Source organism: Sturnira hondurensis, unplaced genomic scaffold (genome assembly GCF_014824575.4).
Source record: "Sturnira hondurensis isolate 20B ecotype Veracruz unplaced genomic scaffold, ASM1482457v3 Scaffold0004068, whole genome shotgun sequence".
NCBI lineage: Eukaryota > Metazoa > Chordata > Mammalia > Chiroptera > Phyllostomidae > Sturnira > Sturnira hondurensis.
This window is the reverse complement of record NW_028076699.1, coordinates 4,505,184-4,519,143: the sequence shown is the minus strand read 5'-3', so window position 1 is coordinate 4,519,143 and position 13,960 is coordinate 4,505,184. Positions and strand designations below refer to the sequence as shown.

Genomic DNA, 13,960 nt, shown 5'->3' with positions numbered 1-13,960 from the left:
TCATTGGAGGTGAAGCAGAGGCTGTAGAGGGAACTTGGGCCAAGGAGACTCTCATGGGACTTTAGAGATTACCAACTGATAAAATGCTGATGTCAGAAATATACAAAGGGAAGTATTCAGGCCTTTCATATTTTAAAACAACTTTTCTTTAAAGAGAGAGAGAGAGAGACTTCTAAGGGAACATGAAAGTATTTTGCCTGCCCCTAACTAACCTGCAGAGCATTTTTTTTTATAAACAGGTTTCCCATCATCTTGGTCAGACTCCACCCACCCTTCTTGAAGGCTGCAGAGGTCACTGTGTTTTTGTGGCAAAAGCTGCAGGTGGTGACTGAGCTGCTGGGTAAGTAAGAAAAGCTCCATTATGTAAAAACGCAAATGTTTAAGGCGTTTCTGTGGAGCAGGAAAACAAGGTTGGGAAGCAGACCCCGAGTAAGACGAGCAGGTCAGCATTCATCATTTCGGGAGGACACACTTCCCTGGTGGCATCCAGCCCTGATGGCATCCTGCCCCTGTGTCACCCGGCCTGGCATGCGGAGGATGATGGCCTAACACAGAGACTAGTAAACACACACCACCTATCCTGGAAAAACGTTCAGATCACACAGACCAGCGATCACCACGGAAATACACCAGGAACTCCGCCTCCAGTGGGTTTCAGTAGGGATAGGGTGCACTGTAACTGCCACATCCTTCAGAGCTTGCTGAGTTCTCAGGACCTAGAACAATCCCTGGCACATAACATGTGCTCAAGAAATACCTCTTACTTGTAGAAATAATGGATATTAAAATCAGTCAGCAAACCAACTATCTTTTCTCTTAGTTTTGGAATCAATTACATAACTTCTCCCCCACCCCCCTCTCCCCCACTAACTCACCCATCTCCTTTCATTCAGCTCAAAATATTAAAATATTACACCAAAATTACTTTGCATTTTCTGAGTCCATGATGGGATAAAGGAGGTTATCTACAAACTTAGCATATAAAACTCTCAGTCTGAACTCCACAAGGGCAGGAATTTTTCTGTTTTGTTGGCCACTTCATCCCCAACAACGTGGTGTAACATGGGGACAGGGCGTGCACTCAACAGGTACCTAAAGAACCAGCAAATTCATTCACTGTGTGACAGTGGCAAGTCACTTTTCTCTCCGGGCCACCTCTTCTCAACTGTAAAATGACAGGCCTAGAGAGGCTCATAGAGTCTCCAGCTAGTTCTAATGTGTTTGAAAGTCTGTGACCCAGGTAAGCCAGCCTAGGATCGGCTTCCACCAGAGAAAGTCAGCCTGGGTGTCCCCAGGTGTTTCCACCAAGGAGGAAGCTAGGAGGCAGTGTGGTACCACAGAAAAGCACAGGCTTTAAAGCCCAAAAGTTTGTCTCAGATCATCTCAGGACACAGGCAGGACCTTGAGGACACCACTGAATTTCCTGAGCCTCAATTTCCTCATCTGCAAAGTGGGAACCATGCCTGGCTCACTCCCCAGTTTGCAGCCTGGATTATATGAAAATGCCTGTAAAAGCACACTGTAGGGGTTAAGGTTAGTGGTGGTACTAACCAGGTTAGTAGTAGGTTTGGGTTACAGTGATTGTGAGTCACTTCCAGCGAAGAACCTTACAATTACTTCTATCCACAATGGGCAATGCCAATTCCAGACAAAGTATAATCAAGACCAGATCACAAAACCACATTACACAAAGATTTGCGATCTGCAACTTGGTTCATGTCAAACATTTTGCACCTTTCTCAGGAGAATGGACAGAGGTTTAGAGCAGAGGGGGGAATGTATTAGGAAAATTGGGCCCTGGCCAGGTAGCTCAGTTGATTAGAGTGTCATCCCAACATGCCAAGGTTGTGGGTTCGATCCCTGGTCAGGGCACATACAAGAATCAACCAATGAATGCATAACTAAGTGGAATTACAAATTGATGTCTCCCTCTCCCTTCCCCTCCTTCCTCTCTCTTTCTAAAATCAATTAAAAAAAGAAAGAAATATTGGGAAAAACCAAACACCCCTAAAAGGAAGAGAGGGGCCCTTCCAAGGCTACAACTCAACCCCACCCTGATGGCCTGCATGGGATAAGCAGAAAAATGCTGGCCCCAGTGGAACAGGACCCCCCACCCCAGGGTGGGGGCAGCTTTTAAGCATCCCTGGGATAGCTGTAGGCCTGAGCAGGGCCTGGGAGAGGGCCTGGGAGGCCTCCCTCCTCCCACAGCCAGGAAAACAAGCCAGGCCACAATCAGTGGGCTGTGCAGACACACCATCTATGAGCAGCAGCAGTGACAGCCAAAATCAAGACAAGTGGCCTTTCTGGACACACCAGATGCATCCAGGCCCCCACACACCACGACAGTACTGCTGGGCGATGTGCGTTATCATTAAAAGGGTGAAAGGCCTCATTTTTAATTCTCTCTGACTGGCCTTCCAACTCCAGGAGTTCTCCCTTCCTCATTAAAATGGGGTACAACCAGAAGGTCTCCTGAGAAGAGAAGGGACATAATTAAAATTTCAGGGAAAAGAGGGGGTCAAGGCCTTACAGAAGCCTTGGGTGGCTTCAAGCAAAATTTAGAATTTACCTCTCATTCCTAGCCTGGCATCTCATTTAATTATCTGCATCCAGCTTTTCATCTCTGTGGCAGAGACAAGCAGAGGTGACCACAAATACATACATACATCCATGCAAATACTGGAACAAGAAAAAACTCCGTTCCTTTCCTCCCTTTCATTAGCTCCTCCCTGAAGCAGGAGCTCCCCAGAACGTGCTGCTGGGTGACTGCTGCCAGAACTGCACCCCTGGACAGGCCCTGGTACCAGGCAGGCAGCCGGTTAAGAACTTCCTCGTGTTGGCCAAACGGTGCTAGTCTGCAGAGCAGACTCCAGACTCTCCCCAACAGCCCCCAACGGCCTGGGAGTAGGTGGGGGCCTCCAGGTGCCGCTTTGTGAGGGACTGACTTCCCTAACAAAGACAGAAGGCCACCTGTGCTCGGGTCCCCATTAGGGCTACCAACAGTGGCTGTCCACTCTGTGAGGACCTCAATGGGTGGGAGCCTGTCCCCACCCCAACTCCTCTGGGGGGCCCCTACACAGACACAGGGGAGAAGTTTTTCCACCAAGAAGGTACAGCCTACAATGTATTTCCCACTCGGTGGGAAGATCCTGGCCTTGAGAGCTGCAGGCCCCCAAAGCTAACTTTCTTCAGACCAGGTAGTTGGTTTTATTTATTTAAGTTCCAGTTTATCTTTTAAGCTGTCCAAATATTTGTCGGAGCACCTCCGCCACAGGCTCAGCTGCCCTGGGGGTTAGTTCTGCTTTTAGTGGAGGATTTTTCCCCCTCATTCTCTCCCCCAGACAATACCAAGGCCTCACATTCAAAAGAGCTGTACACTTCATGGATGGGGGGAGTCCTCTGAGTGGCTGGGGGGTACGGGATAGAGCAGATGGCCTTGGAGCAGGTCTGTATGGCACACTGTTGTTTTATTTAGATTATATATTTACATGGCAAGTCTCGCACAGCGGGGTGCACCATAATCCCCTCGGCCACCGGGGTCTGGATGCACCACTCTCTGCAGCGCATTCCTGGGAAGGGAGGCGCCAAGCCTCAGAAGCCCACTCTAGGAGAGTGCCCCTGAACACCCAGAACTGTCTGCTGAGTCACATCTTGGTTTCCAAGGGAAAATGATGAAGACACTTTGCTTACTGCAGCCAGATGAGGTTCCCAATCCAGAACTGCAAACCTCCTACCTTGGAAAGGCATCCTGCCTTGTTCTGCTAATCTGGGAAGTGGGACAAGTGCTCCCTTCTCCCCAGCTCACAGAGGAGTAAGCCAGGGGAGGACACACACTGCCATCAGCAATAATGTGAATGAAGAGCGTTTTTCACTAGGAGGAAAAGTATTTAGCAAATTCAAAGAAATAAGAGACAATCTTGCTAACCAAATCAGCCATCTGATGCCACCCTGGACAGTTACAAAGTTCCCTTTATTGATATTCCTTTCTCCACACTCAACAGTCTTCCCTGGCCCTTAAAGTAACAGCTTCTTTAAAAACCAAGAAGTTACGTGTGATGGGGGAGCACAACATTATTATCCAAGACCACCCTGGCTCACCACCAATTCTTTTTAATGTTAAAATAAAACCCCTACACTGACAAAAGCACACAGGGTTTGATTTTTTTTCCTGCCACTAGACGGTGTATCACAGGGGAAATATACAGGGAAAGGTGTATTATCTGTGGCAGAGTATCCTTAATCAGACTTAACCTGGGATTTACCAAATCTCCCAATTCTTCAGGAGTAGAGTGATTTGTATAGAGTTAGCCATACCTGCTCTCCAGAGACCTCTGGAAGGGACAACTCCCTAGAGGTGTTATGAGATGGGGACACACAAGGGAAAGACCAGGCTCCTGGCAAGGCTGGCCCTCAGAAGGGTTCAATTTAGGTCTCTATCTCAAATAAGAACTTCTTTCCTGAAGACCAGCCTGGTGCATGAGAAGACACTAGAGTATCCAAAGAGAACACTACAGAGTTGGAGCTGATAACTAAGGTCCCGGAGCCAAACCCACCCCAATGCCTGTATTTGTAAATAAAGTTTTATTGGAACACAGGCACACCCATTCGTCTCTGAATTGCTGCCTGCTTTTGTGCTATGACGGCAGAGCTGAGCAGCTGTGACAGAGACCACACGACTCACAAAGTCTACTATCTGGCCCTTTACAAAAAAAGGCATGCTGAACCCTACTCCAGAGGCAAATGCATCCCATTATAAAGGGTGTAGTGACAGGTCACAAAGAATGAAGACAGCCTGTCCAGCATCTCCACTTCAGAGACGGAGAAACTGAGGCCTAGAAAGGAGAAAGCGACCGGTCAGGGTCAGGGTCAGACTCCTAGAAAGACCACTTCCCACAAAGTAAAGGGAGAGGCTTCTCCAACATACCAGCAGCAGAGAAAAACATAAACAGAAAGTTAAATCCTACAAACAAATATTAGTGCTGGGTCCAAGTTTAAACACCAAAAATGTGAAAAACGGGGAGGGAGGAGGAGGACATAGGATGGTCTAAACAAATTCATACCCAAAAGCACAGACTATTTTAAGCCCTTTAGAAATACCCCTTCCACATACCCAAAGCACACGGGCCAATTACAAATCCTGCCTCCACCCTCTGCCCAGGCAGATGGCCACTCCTCCTCTCCGCAGCGATAGTGAACTTGGCAGGACTGAACCTGAACAGCCTTTCTTCACCAGTTGCCTGCAATTTCAGCTTTTCCTGGTTCTCACACTGCTCTGCCCCCCTCAAGGAGGCCAAATTAGTGAGGTTTGTGCTCAACTTGAACAATCCAGTAACTAAGACCTCTCCCCGCAAAACGCTCAGTACTTCCCCCAAAGCAGCAGCGGAATATCAGGCTGAGAGGGCAAGGCAGACGGGAAGGACCAGGCCTTCTCAGAAGGAGGGAGCAGGAGGGAGCTTCAGAATTCACAGCCTCCATTTCCAGAGCTTCCCTGAACCCTCACTGGGGAAAACCCTGGACAATGTGAACGGTGCACGGAGATGAAGCAATATCACAAAGTTAAAATTAATTAGCTGGCATGTTGACAGAGGCTCCATTGTGCCATGCAGTGAAGCAATCGTAGTGCAAGGGCATCACGCATGTCAAAAGGCCCTTGGCAGCCACAGGTACGAGAGGTGAGGACATGCTCTGTCATGTCACCAACATGGTTCCCTGAAGATGCATGCTCGTGTGTGTATGTGTAACGCTGGTAGTAAGATGAGTCTGGAGTTAGATTTAAATTAATCTCAAAAAAGCAACAGTGTGGTGACCACTGGGGGGCGGAGGGTATAAGGGGACTAAATGGTTAGTAGAAAAAAACTACCATGAAGATTTTTTTTAAAAGAAAAAAAGCAGTAACCAACATTGAACTACTATTAGAGCAGGGGTCCCCAACCTCCCACCGTGGACCGGTATCGGTCCACGCTGTTAGGAACCAGGCCTCATACCAAGGGGTGAGCTTGAAAGTGATGCGCTTGCATCATTCAAAATCCACCTCCCCCACCCCAGTGGAAAAATTGTCTTCCACCAAGCTGATCCCTGGTGTCAAAAAGGTTGGGAACTGCTGTGTTAGAGGACCTACAACGAAAGATAACAACTGAGGAACTGAATAGCACAAAGCTTGCCTATAAACTACTGAGTGGCCTTCGAGAGGAAGGCAGGTGGGCTGGGAGCTGGTGCTCACCGCAGAGGATGCCAGGGAGGACAGATGCTCTCCCCCAGGGACGCTAGGTGCTCCCTTATCTGCCTGCAATCACCCTACCCAGCCATGTCATGAACTACCACTCCCTCTCAGCGACACACTGCAATCTCCCAGATCTGCCAACAGCTGCCTCATCCCCACCGCCACCCTGCCTTGCTCACACTGGTTCCTCCACTCCTCCGCCCAGCCCAGACTCGCCTTGAAATCCGGTGAGCTGTGCAACCTAGCCATTAGAAGCACTGAATGCCTATGTTCAAATCCTGGCTCCAACACTTACTAGCTGTGTGACCTTGGGCAGGCTACTTAACCTCTTCTCCACCTCAGTTTCCTCATCTAGGAAACTGTACTAGTTCTGACCTTGTAATTAATGGTGTGGGTTAAATGAGTTAGTTTACATGGAGCACTTAGAACACTGCCTGGCACAAAGTCAGGCCTAAGTAAGTTAGTATCACTAAGGCCCACACTGCTCCTTCTTGGAGGCACTTCCTCCAGAAAGCTGCCCCTAACTCCGTCCGTGGGCTCACTGCAGCTCCCACCTCTCTGATGGAGTGTACAGTTTATTTATAGATCACTTCATATGCATGGCTATTTACACAATCTTTTGTCCACACAACTCAGTTAGGCAGTCCTGACCATATCCATTCCCACATCCTACAACATGGGAGCCCAATCTCAGCAAACTTCCCGGCACTTCCATTCATGCCCTACACGGGACCATCACGCGGTTCTCCCGCAACCCTCTCGGCAAAACCCGTGATACTCCAGACTGCTACCCCAGGTAGGCAGAGGAGGAATCTGACCCTTAATCTCTCGAGGATGGGTGACCTTCCCAAAATTACAGAGTGAGCTATTAAACTGCTACTCAATTCAGGTTTATTGAAATTAAAGAAATAAGTAGGTAAACGATGGGGCTTCCAGTCAGAACTGAAACAGCTTTCAGGGCTCAATCAAGACAGATATTAATGCATATAAGTGCACAAAAACAGGTCTGGAAGGGCACCCTCCACCTGGTTGAATCTGGTTATTTACAGCAAGGAAGAGGTCAGTGAAGAGTGAGGGAAAGGGTTCGCTTTACCTTATATATCTTTTTATTTGTATATTTTTTATTTATATACTTTTTTACTTTATATATCTTTATATTTTATTTATATTTTAGCAATATTTAACACAAAATGTACTTTGATATTACTTATATAATTAAAAATAACAAGAAACAGTCCTGGCTGCTATAGCTCAGTGGATGGAGTGCCAGCCTGCGAATCAAAAGGTCGCCAGTTCGATTTCCAGTCAAGGCACATGCCTGGGTTGCCAGCCAGGTCCACAGCTGGGGGCGTGCAAGAAGCAACCGATTGATGTATCTTTCATACATCAATGTTTCTCTCCCTCTCTTTCTCCCTCCCCTCCTCTCTAAAAAATAAATAAAATCTTTTTTGAAAAAAATAATTATGTTAAACTCACCTCCTACAGAAGACCTTGGAACTATTCAGATTTAATTCTAATACAACTTTAGAGGTGTTCTGTCTTCCTGGACAAAAAGCACGCTAAGAACCAGCTTTGGAGTCAGACCAAACGAGTCCCAACACCATCTCTCTCCTTACAGCCGAGTGACACTGCTGAAGTCACTAAACCTCTCAAGAGACTTGAATTCCTTCTGCAGGAAGGGAATATGATCTTATTTATTTACCCGTGGGTTCTCACGAGGCTGACTTGAAGCGGCATGCAAAATTCTGATACAGGCACGCCACACGGACCAGAGTATGCCGCCTCCCCCTGGTTGTGAAGGATTAATCCTGCTCCAGATCCACGAGTCAGTCCTTCTCCAAAATGATCTACTTGGGTAAAAAAAAAAGCCGGAGCAAAGGAGGGGGGGGCATGCAGTTTCCAAAAAAAAAAAAAGAATGTCATCTACCATGCCAGCCCATAAACCCCCACCCCTGAGACTCCCCTTCTGAGACACCAGCCATTTAGGAATCAGACAAGATCCAGACAATAAAAGCGGCGACAGAAACCTCACAACATGGTCCCTAATGCCCCATTGTCTCTGCAGTCCAATCTGTGCCTCTCACACAAGGTTTAAGGAACATAAAAAAGCATTCAGATAAATGGGTCTTCACTACTGGGATCTTACATAGGGAAAACCATCTGAATCTAAATCAATTAATATGTGCTCAGTCCCACAGGGCCCACCATGGGAACCAACCATTGAAGGGTGAGAGGAGACAGAACGAGGGGCCGAATCCCAGCCCTCCAGTGCCAGATGGGCCAGAGGAGGCAGCAGAGTCGATGTCAGGGGGCCCCACTTTGACTTCCCAGGCACTGGTACCTAGGCCAAGGCTGCCTCTGCAGCTACCTTCCTATTACTCATCATAGTGCTTTCACCAGGAAGTGAAACTTGGATCATCCGTAAAGCAATGTGCTGACAGTTCTGATGGACTCGTGTTTTTAAAGCTGTGTCTATATCATGAGCCAACCGTTCCACACGTAAGGATACTATCATGCCTCAGTGCACAAACATTTAGCCACCAAGATGTCCCTGACTGTATTGTTTACAACATGAGAAAACTGCAATCAATCACGATGTTCCATAGTGGGGGACCAGGAGACTATGTGACATCCAAGAAGCAGAATACTTGGTGATCACTGAAAAGGATGGAATACACCTCAAGGCAGAGAGGGCAGAGGTTTATGGGAGCCCTCACCCAACACCAAAACAGGTGCTTAAAGGAGAAAGACGGACAGTTCTAGAGGATGGAGATGCTAGGCTATCACCCAGGACAAGGGACTTGTTCTTAGACTGCCAACTGGACCCACAGTTGCCTACATCTTGAGTGAAATCAGGCACCAGCTCACAACCCAATCACCTCCTGGCCTGTAATGTTTCTGAAACAGTTTTAGGATTCCTTAACCAGATGAGGTCCTATGGTCACAATAAGTCTGAGAATCACTCTCTGTTATACTGTTTACCCACACCATATCTTACTCTACACCCCACTTCTGAGACCTACAATGCATCCTGATGCACTAATGAACCCTGAGAAGCCCTACATTAAAGAAACTGCCTAAACCTGCATTTCCCACAAGCATCTGGCTGCAGACATTTTACTAAAACACGTCTGAGCATCTCACTGGGCTGGGAATGCGGCTGGTCCAGAAAGCACTCTGGATGGGGCTGGGAGGCCTGGGGACCCCTGTACCCCTCATTCACTGGGGAATCTGCAGTCAAGTCCTCTTCTATTCCTGGGTACGACCTGTCCATCTGGGAGCTGAACTGATGAACCAGAGGGTGAAACTCTTGGGAGCCACAGAGGAGAGGGAGAACGGGAGCGGGGGTACTTAAAGATGGGATGCTCAACAGGTAGGACTCTTGGTATCCCACTCCCCTTAAGCTGGTAGGCAGCTCCGATTTTTCTGTTTTATTATTTGGACTTCCACATAAGACTTCATTTAAAGAAAGGGTTTTTTTGCTAAAAAGAGAAAAAAAGTTAAAAGCCACCAAAGGCTATGTCCTGTAAAGTCACTTCTAACCATTACTGTTGATTTTCTTTAAATCTGTATTTCATGCAGGAAAAAGTCCTCTCAAATGGAGAGGCCAAGCCAGCCTTCCCGGAAAAGCAAGGGTTTGAGCTGAACTCACTCCAAAAGAGGCTCCACGGGTTTAAGGCTGGGGACGAACCAGGGAGCCTGGCTCTGGGCAGGAAGGCAGGGAGTGGGGGTGAGCACTGCTGGTGGAGATGAGAGGAACTGTACAAGTACGTGGACAGATGAAAGGCATCTTGAAAACCAAGGTCAAGATTATCCACATGGAGGCTGACAGTAAGAAGGCGGCTGGTGTTTGAAGAATCATGAGATCAAAACAAGAGAGCCACTAGTTAGGTGACCATGGCAGACCGTTTCTGTGGCTCAGCGTGGCAGAAAGACTGAGGTGAAGAAGTGCCACAGTCACCTGTGCTTGTGTCTGACTACAAGGGCAGAAGTAGAATTCAAGGTTCAACTTGAACAAGAGCTTCAAACTCAACCTCCATCTCAGCCCTGGTGTACAAAGATGCCCGAACATCACTGGATATTCAGGCTTGCCACTCAGTCTGAGAACTCTATCTTGTCCCTCTGGCTGAGATGGGATTCCCAAGGATTGCACACCCACTATCCCGGGCACACACCCCCCCTTTCGCTCAGAATACCCAGGTCCTCTGAGGATCCTGTGTGGAGTCAAAGGTCATATCCCGGGAGAAATCAAAACTTGGAGTGGAACGTCAAGGTATCTATGAGAGAAAGGCATTTGTCCTTCTTTCTCTATGCTTCTTTCAACTGGAAGGGTTCGATCACTTTTTGGCACGTCACTTGTCCCGCCGTCTGTGCCCATCTGGGTCACTATCTGGCCCTCCAACTGGAGCGACCCTCCCTCACCGAACACCTCACTGAGATTCTCCAGGGCCTCCCAGAAAGCTGGCAGCTGGCTCTGTCAGACAGGGATGGGGCTTCCAACTGGAATTCAGTTACGCTCTGGATCCACTTTTCACTAACCTGGAAATCCAAACAACCAGGAAACTCACACATCACTGTCCAACTTCCAGCCCAGTGTGTGACCCAACAACAAGGAACTCAGCTTGCATGTCATGTTATTCGACTGTCAATGGCCGACTAGAATACAATACTGAAAATAACGCTGAGCCAGGGGTCAGAAGGCAGACAGTTGTGCAATTAACTTTCAGGGTCTGCCGTGAGCAAGGCACGTATGTCCGAGTGTGTGCCAAGCATCTGCCCTCTGGCCTGTACCCCATGACTAGCTTCAGCATATATGGGATGTGTGGCTTTGGGAAGTCACAAAAGCCACCTACCTGTCTTTTCATCAACAAAATGGAATGAAAGGCCTTGTCTAATGCTCCCCTGGGACTGCTGGAGGGTGACAACAAACCACGCACAGGACACTCTTCTATAAAGTGTCCAGTGCAGGGGATTATTATATTTAAGGGATCACAGTTCCTCTCCACAAGAGTGACCCCGAGGCACTACATGATTGTGAAGCGGCTTCTAGATCAACAAAGAATCAGCATCAACTTGGCTGCAAGTGGTGGCAGCACCACGAGTCCGTTCTAAACTGAGGAAGAGCCCAGGGCCCGAGCCTCTGCTCCTGTCGCACAGGACGAAGGAGCGGTGGGATCGCTGCGTCTTCACCGGGTCTCCCCAGCGCTGTCCAATGCAAGGCCATGAGCACACCAACCCAGAAACCTGGCTATTTGAAGCCAAAGGGCCCATCTGCAAACTGACAGGGCCCACCCCTCCCAGCTTCGGAGGGGTGAGGAAAGAGCAGTGCTATTGCAGCCAAAAGACCACTCAAAGAGGCTGTACCAAATTGGGGCCCAGGTGAAAGGCCTGCAGACAACCCCAAAGCTATGGCCACTTCTTCCACCACGTTATTTTTATAGCCCACTGGGTCACCCAGCAGGTAAACACTACAGTCCTTGGACAGAAGATACAGGTTCTGTAAGACTGAGCTGTTTGGAGCCCGGATTAGGTTTGGGGTGTGTGCGCATACCGGCACCAAGCATAACTGCACAGCCAGCGGAGCAGACGCCGTTCTGAGTCCAGTATTCGTTCACGAGGGAGAAAGAGCCTGGTGGACACATGTCCTGAGCACGCTCTGAAAGGCCGTCTCCAAGGAAGCCTCAGCAACTTCCAGCCGTGCTTTAGGACACACGGGAAGGCCTGCTGGAGCCTTCCTGTGATGTAACACAGGAGCGCAGGGACAGGAATGTGACACACCCGACTCATTGTCAGTCTGTCTGCCAATTACTGTGACTTTAGATGCATTTTCCACTCTCCAAGTGTTTCCTCTTCTATTAAGGGAAGACTAAAATCACCCCACGGAACTGATGAGAGAACCATCAATAATAATTACTAATATCAAGAGATAAGACACAATAATGAACACGACTACTGTTTACAGGGGCTATGCGCGTGCCAGTGCTATGCTGGGCACTCTGCCCACGTTTTATCTAATCCTGTCTAAGTCCCACAGGCTCCTGGCCTCTCAAACAAGGACAGTTGGGGCGGGGCAGGGAAGCCTGCCTTAAGACTGAATACCTTCTACCTTGCAACCACAGCCTGGTAAAGTTGCTGGGGGTGACAGCTTCCCACCCACAAAGCATGTCTGAACAACCCCCAAAAGGCAAACTACATCTCAGTTCATGGATATGGGTTATTCTCATTTTACAGATAAAGAAACTGAGGTGGAGGTAGGGAGGGACTCCACAACTCACCCAACTAGTGCCTAGTGGGTCACACCACTAGTTAATGAGCATCCGTCTTCCAAAAGCCAGACCTGGGTCATGGCAGGCAGAGAAGTGACTCGAGTGGCTGTGTGCATGTGTGCTCTCTGGGTACCGGTAGTGTCTGAACACTGCGTTCTGCATGTGCTTGAGCCTGGAAAAGTTCCTGAATTTCTCCATGGCCCCATTTTCAACTGTAAAACAGGATAACACCTGCCACACAGGGTTGGTTATAGGAATTAAATTACTTCATATATTCCAACCACTTGGATCAGGGCCTGGCACAGACTAAAGGCCCCCAAAATACCAGCTGCTATCACTGTACATTGTCCACAATCCTTGCAGACAAAGATCTGAATGGCCTTCCTCTTCCTCTGCCTTCTTTTGAGGTCCAGCAACAACACCCCCTCCAGGAAGCCCTCCCATCTTCTAAAGCAGCCAGCAACTGCCCTCTCTGGGCTCCCTCCAGAGTCTTCCTGTGTTCCCCTCTCAGCATGAACCACGAGCTGCCACTCGGTTGTCAATGGTCGGTCTGAGCGTCTGAACAACAATCAACATGACCCTCACCTAGCTTTGTATCCCCTCAGCGCCACGCCTCTGGCAGGTCCCAGGTGATGTTCCGTAAATGGTAACCGAGTCACCAGCAAGCCCTCATCTGCAGGTTTCCAATGCTTCCCACACCAGCAATGTTTCACTGAGAGTTCAGGGGTGTCAGGCAAGGTGCTAAGCACTGTACACTTGCACTGCTGATTTATACCTGTGCCCTGACCCTTGTTTTATGGATGGGTAAACTGAGGCTCAGAGGGGCCAAGTGATTTATCCAAGGCCACAGAACTGGAGAACAACTGAGCCAGGTCAAGAGCAAGGTCTCCCAGACCCTAGTAGACCTTACTGCCTAGTGATCCTCTACTTTGTGCTTTCTGTCCCCCTCCATTTTTTGGTGTGTATGGGGTAATGGAGTCAGGGAGGCATCTCTCAGCACAAAGCAAGGTGTCCCTGCATATCATTTCCCCATTGCTGGGACAACTAATAGCAAACCCACGGGCCTATGCACCAGATGACTCTGATGTGCCCAGGCCCTCCTCCCAGTGTCACCAGCACTAACCCACTGACACAGACAATGAAATGCCACCTGACTGACTGACAGCCTGGCTTCCACCTTCTTCCCTCTTCCCCTTGAGGGCCCCCAGAACCAACAGGGGAAGTTGGTTGCTAATGGCAACGGCCTTGGGAGCAAGGTGAGACCTATCAGCCCACTGCTGAGGGCTGGAGGGAAATTTTCAACAGCCTCTGGGGCCCCTTTCCTGTCAATCAAGGCAGCCTCTACCCTGCCTGGGCCTCAGTTTCCTCTTCTTTAGTAAGTATAGGATGCTACCTTTCCATAGCTCTAGTTACAGAGCTAAGAAGGGTTAAGGGAACCCCATGCGCAGGCCTCTTGAGGGTGCCCTGGATTGGC

The 13,960-nt window shown here is 48.8% G+C and overlaps 1 protein-coding gene across 3 annotated transcripts in view; it reads right to left on the bottom strand.

Moving 5' to 3' along the window:
• Positions 1–13,960, bottom strand: part of SSBP3 (single stranded DNA binding protein 3) — a 153,730-nt gene that overhangs the window by 110,986 nt on the left and 28,784 nt on the right. The window lies entirely within an intron of this gene.